This window comes from Erpetoichthys calabaricus, chromosome 3, assembly GCF_900747795.2.
Source record: "Erpetoichthys calabaricus chromosome 3, fErpCal1.3, whole genome shotgun sequence".
NCBI classification, from domain to species: Eukaryota; Metazoa; Chordata; class Cladistia; order Polypteriformes; family Polypteridae; genus Erpetoichthys; species Erpetoichthys calabaricus.
Window position 1 is genome coordinate 132282331 of NC_041396.2, and position 9503 is coordinate 132291833.

The 9503-nt window shown below is 35.8% G+C and overlaps 1 protein-coding gene across 1 annotated transcript in view; it reads right to left on the reverse strand.

Annotated features, from left to right (window-relative positions):
- Positions 1 to 8709, reverse strand: part of LOC114644899 (CAP-Gly domain-containing linker protein 4-like) — a 207783-nt gene extending 199074 nt beyond the window's left edge. Inside the window, exon 1 of the mRNA XM_051925329.1 lies at positions 8511 to 8709. The gene's annotated coding sequence lies outside the window, so the exon portion shown is untranslated. The remainder of the gene's footprint in view (positions 1 to 8510) is intronic.
- Between the last annotated feature and the right edge of the window lie 794 nt (positions 8710 to 9503).

A 9503-nucleotide genomic window follows, 5' to 3' on the forward strand; every position in this document is an offset into this window, starting at 1 on the left:
TTCTACTTTAATTATAAAGTAAACTATGAGAATAGAGTGGAAATGTCGACTTTAATCTCGACATAAACAGCGAGAATAAAGTGGAAATGTCGACTTTATTCTCGACGTATAGTTGTTTTTTTTTTCTTCCCTGTGTCCGTATTTTTTTTTTCTTCACCGTGGCCCTAATACGATTCCGTAGGGCTATACCACAAATACAATTATAAATGCAAGTTGCAGTTTTATTATTTATGTATATAGCTTAGCTTGAAGCAAGGTCCATATTAATGCAGTTTGCCTAAATGATAGTTAAGTTGGTAAAGATGTCATCACCAAGATTGCACTTGTTTTATTTTATTTTAATTAGGTGAATACTGTGTAATGCATCTGGGCTTTTGAAGCCTTGAAGTAATAGTGCAACTATCAGTAATAATACAATTATTTATTTTATTGTTATTATTTATTAGTTTAAATATTATGCAGTTTAATGATGGTAAAGTTGTTTAAAAAGTCACTTTAACGTGTCAGTGGACAGAGATTGTTAACATTAACAGAAAGTGTAGTTGTTTTACAAAAAATATTTATTTATTCCTTTTCTAAGACATGTTCAGTGCAATATAACTTTTGACAAGCACTTCTGGATATTTTCCTAAGTCTAAATACCTCTTTGGATGGTTGAAAATATGTTGTCAAAATTATAATTTAAGTTTTTGCAAAATTTGTTAAATAAAAAGGTTCTATATTTTGACTGCATCTGTCATGCAATGTGATTTCCTTCTCTTCATTAGTGCCACCCCCTTGAAAAGTATCACTTTATGGGGCAATGCAAACCTGTATTAATACTTGTGTGCACATTAAAATGTTTTTTTTGTACAATGTACAATGCTCTTGACAGTGGAATAGGTTATTCTTAGCCAGTAATTGCAGTGGAAAATGTGTTTAACATCCACTCATGCATGGGAACAAAATACCGTCAAATACCGTGAAACCGGGATAATTTAGAAAAATACCGTGATATACAATTTTGGTCATACCGCCCACCCCTACTGTAAACTAATCTGTAATTAAAATGGCACAATATGTTTCTCTGTTTTAAGACAGACGAGTTTGACTATTTAAAAGGCATTTCAATACAAGTTTCAAGATGTATACAGTATTTAAGCTATCTCAATGAAATCTGAACTTTCCTGACCAATTTTTTTGAAGACTTCAACAAAATCAGTCCACTGGAAACACAGTTGTTTCATGTAGACAGACACATAGACATGGCAAATGCCGTAGATCGGTTTTCAAGTTATATGTGAATGTACCTACAAAAAAATCTGAAAAAATAACTTTCCTCCTTTGTCTTAAGTGGAGCTGGTCAAAATAATTGCTTTTGAGTATTGCTATCTATATAATGATATTCACAAAATCTCCCTGGTCCCAGTTATTGAAATGAAGGGGAACCTTTCTCAGTCAAGCACCAAACTATCCACTATAAATGGCATTTATAAATAATGATGTACTGTACACAAAATCATCTTAAAGGAATGACCATTTTCCCTGAAAAACGAATGGGACTGATTGACCCAAGTCCTTTCCTTGGAAATGGCCTAATGACATAAGACCTGAATTTCAGCTGGGCAGAATCTTGACTAGTCTAATAACATGTCTGCTTGTATAGCTACAGATAACACATTGGTTATGTCTGTTGCTGTACACCTCCAAACACTCAGGTTCAAATCTTTACTAAGGCCCTAGCCGTGTGGAATTTGCAAATTCTTCTCTATCTGCATGAATTTATTCTGTGCATTTCAGCTTCTTCCCTTTATCCAAAAGACTTGCACTTCTGACTGCTAATCATACTGGCCTGGTATAACGGAATGTGGGTTGGTTGCCACATTTTATCCTATGGTGCCTGGACATACTGTACTTAATTTTCATGGAGTCCTATTTTGGAATAAGCCAGCTCAGAAAATAATGAATAATTATACATTAGCTCATTTACAAATGTAGATTAATTGTTTAATAGTGCCCCAAGGTGGGGTTTTATGTTGAGGGCTAAAGGTAATGGCATTTTAGTATTCAATACAGATTTTTCTCATTCAGAAAAGTGGTAAAAACAATCAACTCAAAGTCAAGATGCAGCGACCCTATTCTAGCAACATCAGACACAAAGGTACAAACCAACACTGAAATGGGCACTAGTCCATCAGAGGCCAATAACACACTGCCTCCAATATTCAATCATGTGATACCAATTTAAAGTAATCAATTATCCTGATAAGGTGAGTATGCAGAATGAAGGACTAGAAAAAAAAAGACTATTTAACTTCTAGGAACTTCAAAATTTATATTTTAATATATATTATATATGTGGCACCACTCCACAAACTATTTAAGCATTCACTCGTGTTACTCTGGAAAGAACACTGCAACAATTTCCCTGCCCTCCAATATTTGTTTATTTGTTTTTAATTAACAGCAAGTGTACTGTTCTGAGCAAGTTAACAATTTTACTCAGTAGTTTATCTGATAGTAATATAAGCTCCAGCTGAATTTGGCACAACTATCTAAAGGAGAGAAGGGAACATAAGAAATTTGACAAATGAGAGGAGAACATCAAGCTGGTTTGTTTAGCTCATAGCCAGTGGTGGCTAGTGAAAAAGATCTGGGGGTGGCAACTGAAGCAGGACTTCATAGTTCAAGAGAAAAGAAAAAAAAACACACACTCACACATAAACTAATGTAGCCTAAACACTGCCCAGTAGCACTACTTGAACGTAAATGTTGCCCTCCTTTTCTTCAGGCCTGGAATTTTCTCAATTACTTTCTGATTAAATTGAGTCATTTCAGTCACCAGTCTCTTTTCCATTAACAGCATGGCCAATGCATTCAGGCTTTTTTGAGTCATTGTGTTTTTGAGAAAGGTTTTATGTACTTTGAAAAAGTTTATAATATGTTGAAAAATATGTAACTCTCTAATGATTGATAGGCTGCAGGACACCAACAGATTAACAGTTTGAAATTTAGGCTTTTTAATGGGAGGCAAAAAAACCATTTAAAAAAAATTCATATTTTCATAGTCACAACAGAGCTTGAATATCTTGACTTCATATCACATGTTGTGTCATATATTTTTCATGATATAAAGTTAATATAACCCTAATCTCACTTAAAACATCACATTTAAAACTTTGAAATTCTGAAAAGTTACACAAGTTCCATTACCAATATTGAAATTACATTTTTTGGTTTACTTATTATACTTGTGGCAAAATAAACACCTTCTTGTTTTTTTAAGTATGTAAAAAATTATTTATAAAGCATCTATCACAGACATAAGTCACAACACACTGCACAATAAAACACAGAATAAAATTAAATATTAAAATACAGAACAATGGCAATATAAAACACACCCACATATGACATCGCTACCCAAATGTCAATCTGAACAGCAATTTTTTTTTTTTTTTTTTAAAGTTAAAAATTTTATGTATGGCACCTAGAGTTCTGGGGAGTCCAAAAGCTCATTCTGCACAGTTTTTATGAAGTTTCCTCAAATGCAGTACCATTCTCAAAGTGCTCTTTCAATACTCCTTTGAGAGAGGCAACAAAATCCACCAACCCAATCCTGGGCTTATCACAGTTTTTACTTTGATCATGGCCACATAAAGCCAATTCAAAAGCTCTGCAAAATTTCACACAGTCTATTATTGTGGACTGGATGTGTTGATTTTTGGTCAGTTCTTCATTGTGCCTTCTAACCAATCCTATAGCCTTTATCTATTTATTTATTTATCTTAAGCAAAAATAAGCCCGGCAAAAAAGTTAGCCTAAATTTAGTCTAGATGACTGTGGCTACTTTCATGCTGCTTGCATTTTTCAGAAAAGATTTTTCAGGCCTTATACCCCTGTTGTTGTCCACAACGCTGCAGTAACAATAGTTTGAAACAGCAAACGGGGAAGGCAAAAAAAAAGCCAACTATGTTTGTCACAGCAAGAATAGAAAAAAGTCTGTATGTAAGCTTGTCCTTGATCATGATTTATGAAGGGGTGTTTCATTAAAGAAATTAATTGAATTTTCTTTGATTTCGGAAGTTCCACTGGAAGTCGGCATCGCCGCAAACCTACGGTAGCTCATCTATAGTTACATTAATGGCAGGTGTGAATTGTGAACCATTGAGGTGAATTTCAATTAGTGTGTCGACGATTGTCCAATCAAATTAGATAAAAAAAAAAAAGCTAAAACAACATTAATTCGTTTTCAATAAATGTGGGAGTGTCTGTGGCACAGAGAGCTGCACCACTGGAAAAATCTGAAAGCAGCAAATTAAAGGGGAGTCTCAGGACACCTTCTTGCCAAATGTTCAAGGACTTACATAGATTCTAATTTGGCTGGCACCCTTCACTCAGAAAATATAGGTATTCATACAGAATTTAAACAAATACGAGTCAGAACCAAATTTTAATGATTGTTCACATGTGTTGACAACAGGAACGTTGTGCAAATAAACAAATTTATTTCACGATTATTTCACATTACTTAATCAATTTATATGGAGTTTTTACAAATTTTTGGGGAGACAGCACCCTGCATTACAAACCATCACTGCTAATAGCTAAATTGTCCAAACATGTTATTTAGATACTTATAAAAAGTGGTCACTGTTTCTGCTTCAACTGCATGGCTCAGTAGTTTGATCCAGATTTCCACAACACTTTGCAAAAAGAAGTGCTTTCTGGCTTCAGTCCTAATTGTTACCCTTCCCGTTAATGGTCAATCATGTACTTGAGTACACCAGTAGAAATTAAGTTGAAAGAATTCTGCTGGCTCTACTTTATCAATGCTTTGAGAATTTTGAAAACCAGGATTTGATCCCCATGCAGTCTCCTCTGCTGGACACTAAACAGGTTTCATTTCTGAGTTTGTCATAGTATGACATGTCCTTAAGATCTAAGATGCATCTGATTGCTCTCTTCTGTGCAGTTTCAAGTGCTGCTATGTCATTTTTGTAGTGTGGTGACCAGAACTGCAAATAATACTGAAGATCTGGTTTCACTGGTGCATTATATACACTGAGCATATAGCATCCCTTGATTTCTATTTAGCAGTTCATAATATATAACTTAACATTTTATTTGCTTATTTAATCACTTCTTCACATTTCTTAGGTGATGACAATGTTCTGCCAATATAAACCCTATCAATATGAAAATCTTATTTTTACAAGAAGTCAGTTTAACTAAACTGATGTCACAGAGATTTCATATTTTTTGGTTATCACATGCAGGAAATATACAAACTTCATTTGTACTATAACATGGTTTTTAATTGCTTGCTATTAGATAGATTATTAATAGAAAAAAGTGAAATTATAGCATTGTTTATAAGACGGCATTCCATTATGCATGCCGAAATTACATTTTCATATCTTAATCTGGGTCTTTTGTCTGAAACTTACAGAAATGCCTGTTGTTCAAAGAATCAAAGCAATTTCATAAAAAATATTCTGTTTGTTGCAGATTGATGTGTTCAGTTATAACACAGTTGTCTACATCAACATTCCCTCACTCAACTTCTGTGATAAAATAAAAATATACTGCTATGTCATTGACTGAAACGTACCAATTCCAGCTTCTTGTCTTTCTAACAGTGAATGCACTCTGTTTAACAGTGTTTTTGCTTGCTGTGAACTTCAATCAAATCAAATAAATAAAATAAAACAAACAATAGTTTCGAAAGTGTGTTGTATACACCAACTTTTAAAAAGTAATTCTAACACTCATCTATCTGCTGACATGTTCTGCAGTTTTATTAAATCTTGGAAGGGACCACCAACAGGGACATGTGACTGTAGACTAGCATAATTTTGAACAGTAGCTTGGGCAATGAATTGAAAAAAAGCTTTATTTTTTCTGAGAAGCTGGTTCTGGTTCAGGTATGAGAAGTGTCTCTATTTAAATGCTTGGAGTACTGCTTCACTGTAATGCAAAATACATTATTTGACCAAATGTTTGTGGACACCGGAACATCATAACTGTATAAACTTGACATCCTATTCCAAAGCCATGGGCATTAATATGAAATTGGCTCCCCACTCCACAGTTATAACAGCCTCCATCCATCTGCAAAGGCTTTCCTAAGATTTTGGAGTGTGTCTGTGGAAATGTGTGCCTATTCAGCTAAAAAAGCATTTGTGAAGTCAAGTAAGAATGTCGGACGAGAAGAGCTGGCTGGTAATCGACGTTCTAATCCACCATAAAGGTGTTCAGTAATTTTGAGGTCAGGTTCCTTTACACCAAATCTGTCAAACCATGTCTTTATGGGCCAGACATTGTACAGTGGGACACAGTCATGCTGGAACAGAAAAAGGCCTTCTTGAAATTGTTGCCACAAAGCTGGAAGCACACGATCATCCAAAATGTCATTGTATACTGTAACATTAACAGTAACCATCACTGAAATCAAGAGGTATAGCCCAAACCCTGAAAAACAGACCCAGATTATTGTCCTCCCCCAACAAACTTTACAGTAAGCACTTTGCAGTCTAGAAGGTAGTGTTCTCCTGGCATCCTCTACACCCAGATTTGTTTATTAGACAACCTCATTGTAAAAACACTCTAGACAACACATTTCCACTGCGCCAGAGTTCAATGGCAGTGTGCTTTACACCAATCCAGCTGGCACTTGGCATTGAGCATAGTGATCATAAGCTTTGTGTGCAGCTGCTTGGAAAAGGAAAACCCACTTCATGGAGTCCCTAACACACAGTTCACGTGCTAATGTTTGTTCCAGTGGGAATTTTGAACTCTGAGCGAAGCACTATGTGCTTCACCACTTTTCAGCCAAGCTGTTAGTCTGTATGGTCTATTTCTTTGTTGCTGATTTAGGATTTCTCTTGGATGCTTACACTTTACAACAATAGCACTTACAGATGACTGGAGCAGATCTAGCAGAGTAGGAGTTTCACATACTGACATCTGGCAAAGGTGGTATCCTATAACTGTGCCCTGTTTAAAGTCACTGAGCTCTTCAGTAAAACATATTCTACTGCCAATGTTTGTCAATGGATACTGCATAACTGGATACTACTTTATGTACCTGTTAATAATGCACGCATTAGAAATACCTGAAATCAGTAATGTGGAATGACGTCCACATATTTCTGGTCATATTGTCTACATACTGTACATGAAACCTGAATGTGTCATCAGCTTTTTTTACCATTAATATGTAGACACAATAAAAACATTTATTTTCCACACCCAGATCAGATCAGACTGCTGCACAAATAGAGATTTAACAGAGACGCTGGACGGATAGACTGATCACTTTTAAATCAGGAATTGATTCCTTAATGAGTGTAAATGGACTTAACACACCCCTGGGTGAGGATTTTTTCACTAGGTAGATCTAGATCTGTCAGAGAGCAGAATACACACCATGTGAGTGAAGCTTTTCTTGCCATTGCACACCAAGACCTCTATCTTTTTGTATTTGGTAGTCTATTATCATTTGTTGCCTAATATTTCGACAGCTGTTATAATACTAAATAATTTCTTAGCAACTATACAAGAAGAAAGACTTTTCCAGCCTTTTGATAACGTATAATTCACAGACATAAAACACTAAAAGCAGACCAAGAAGAAAACAACTTGCATCATAAGCAGAATGATTGTAAAAAAGTACCACAAAAATTATTTTAAATGTTTTCATTTTTTTCAATTTTACACAAAAGCAGCAATGCAATTCTGTTTCACCGTTAAATGTATTTTTCCCTCACCAGACTTGTTAAAACATCTTAACTTTGAATGAAGAACAAAGACGAATTAACTGTTGCACACAAGGGAAATATACTGACGCGTACAAGGCGGATCGCATTAGCAATACGATCGTGCAAGGGTAAATTACGAACAAAAACAGAATATTTGAAAAAAAACGTCTTTCTTATCTGAATGCTTGATTCAAAAATACGCTGATTTTCTCCCAGGAGAATAAGCTACATGTTTATACTTAAAAGTGCATACGTCACATTATATGCTAAGTATGTTGACCTTAACCGCTACTTCTGGCGCGGTCGGCTGGAACAACATTGATTGACGCAGGCTGTTGCCAGTCATATCACCAGATCTAGACCCCACCTACAAAAGCAGCCAATCGACAGGCACAGACGACAAGACCAACAGACGTCTACCTGCTTCTGAATACACAGGAAAGCGGATTCAGGTGAAGTTTAAAGCGCCTCAAAACCGTGTCGCTTTAATATTAAAAAATTGGCCACGTCAAATGTTAGAAATGTCGGCCCTACGAAGCAGGCTACTCTCATCGTGTCTGGCCCATCCTACACGAGATACAGTGGCAATCTAGCTTCGTAAGTTAGTTTTAATGTAATAATGTAATTGAATACTTTGCCTAACTCGTGCATCAATTTCACCGCAGAATCAAAAAACAAATATCTTTGCTGTCCTCCTCCTGTATAGTAACACAGCATGTTAACCTGTTTTTTGAACGCCCCTCTACTGCCACCTGCTCGGGGACTCACCGCTGCTTCAGCTTGGCTCAAATTGGATGCCGACGGGCGGAAGCATCGTGCACCTTCGTCTGCAGCTTTTAAATTCCGTCAGGTTAGCCGCAAACAAGACCCGGCTGCTACGTTTCCTTGTTCGTGACGTACTGGAACCTTGAACATTAGAGCGGCGGAGGCGCGCAGCACTATCTGCTAGGACGCGCAGTGTTGTGAAACGTGCGCGCGCGTGTGTCAGTTTATTATGGTGCTACGTAGCGATTAGGGGACGTAAGAGGATAAGAGGAGGTAAGAGCAGCCGGGGACGTCATTCCATACGGTATGAAATAGGATTAATGGACGTCTCAAGATTCATACTCCTGCTAATAGGTAATGGTAAAAAAATAAGTAAAAATAATGTATTTTTCAAGCAACTTTCCTAATATGAATGATATTGTAGAACATAAACGAGAATTCCAGATTCAGGAGAAAAATACCACTTATTTTAATTACATTTGTATATGAATTATTTATTTACATATACTGTACAGTATATTGGTGTGTTTTACTAATTTTTTTATTTACCCCAAACATTTTAATTACGTGGAAAAGTACAAACATTAAGCTTAAAACAAGCTGGCTATGGAGAATACCTAATAAAATAACAATCTTCTCAAACTTCTTAAAGCCATTCAGGATCAGAGAGGGCTGGAGCCTACAGTCACAGTATTGAACATAAAGCAGATACCAACTCTGGAGATTTTTGGCTTAAATAGACATACACAGGGTCACTTACTTTAACACATACATATTTGAGATATAGGGAATAAAACAAAGTACCCAGAAAAGATCCCTAAACGCAGCAAGAACTTGGAAATAGGTAAGAGTAGAATTTAAATTCTGCTTTGCGCTAATTCTTTCTACCCCTAGCCAATTGAATATCCTGGTCCTCCCATAGCATTATCACAATATGATATGGTATAAACAAATTTTATTAAAAAAAAAAACTATCCAAAAAATTTAAGCAGTGTA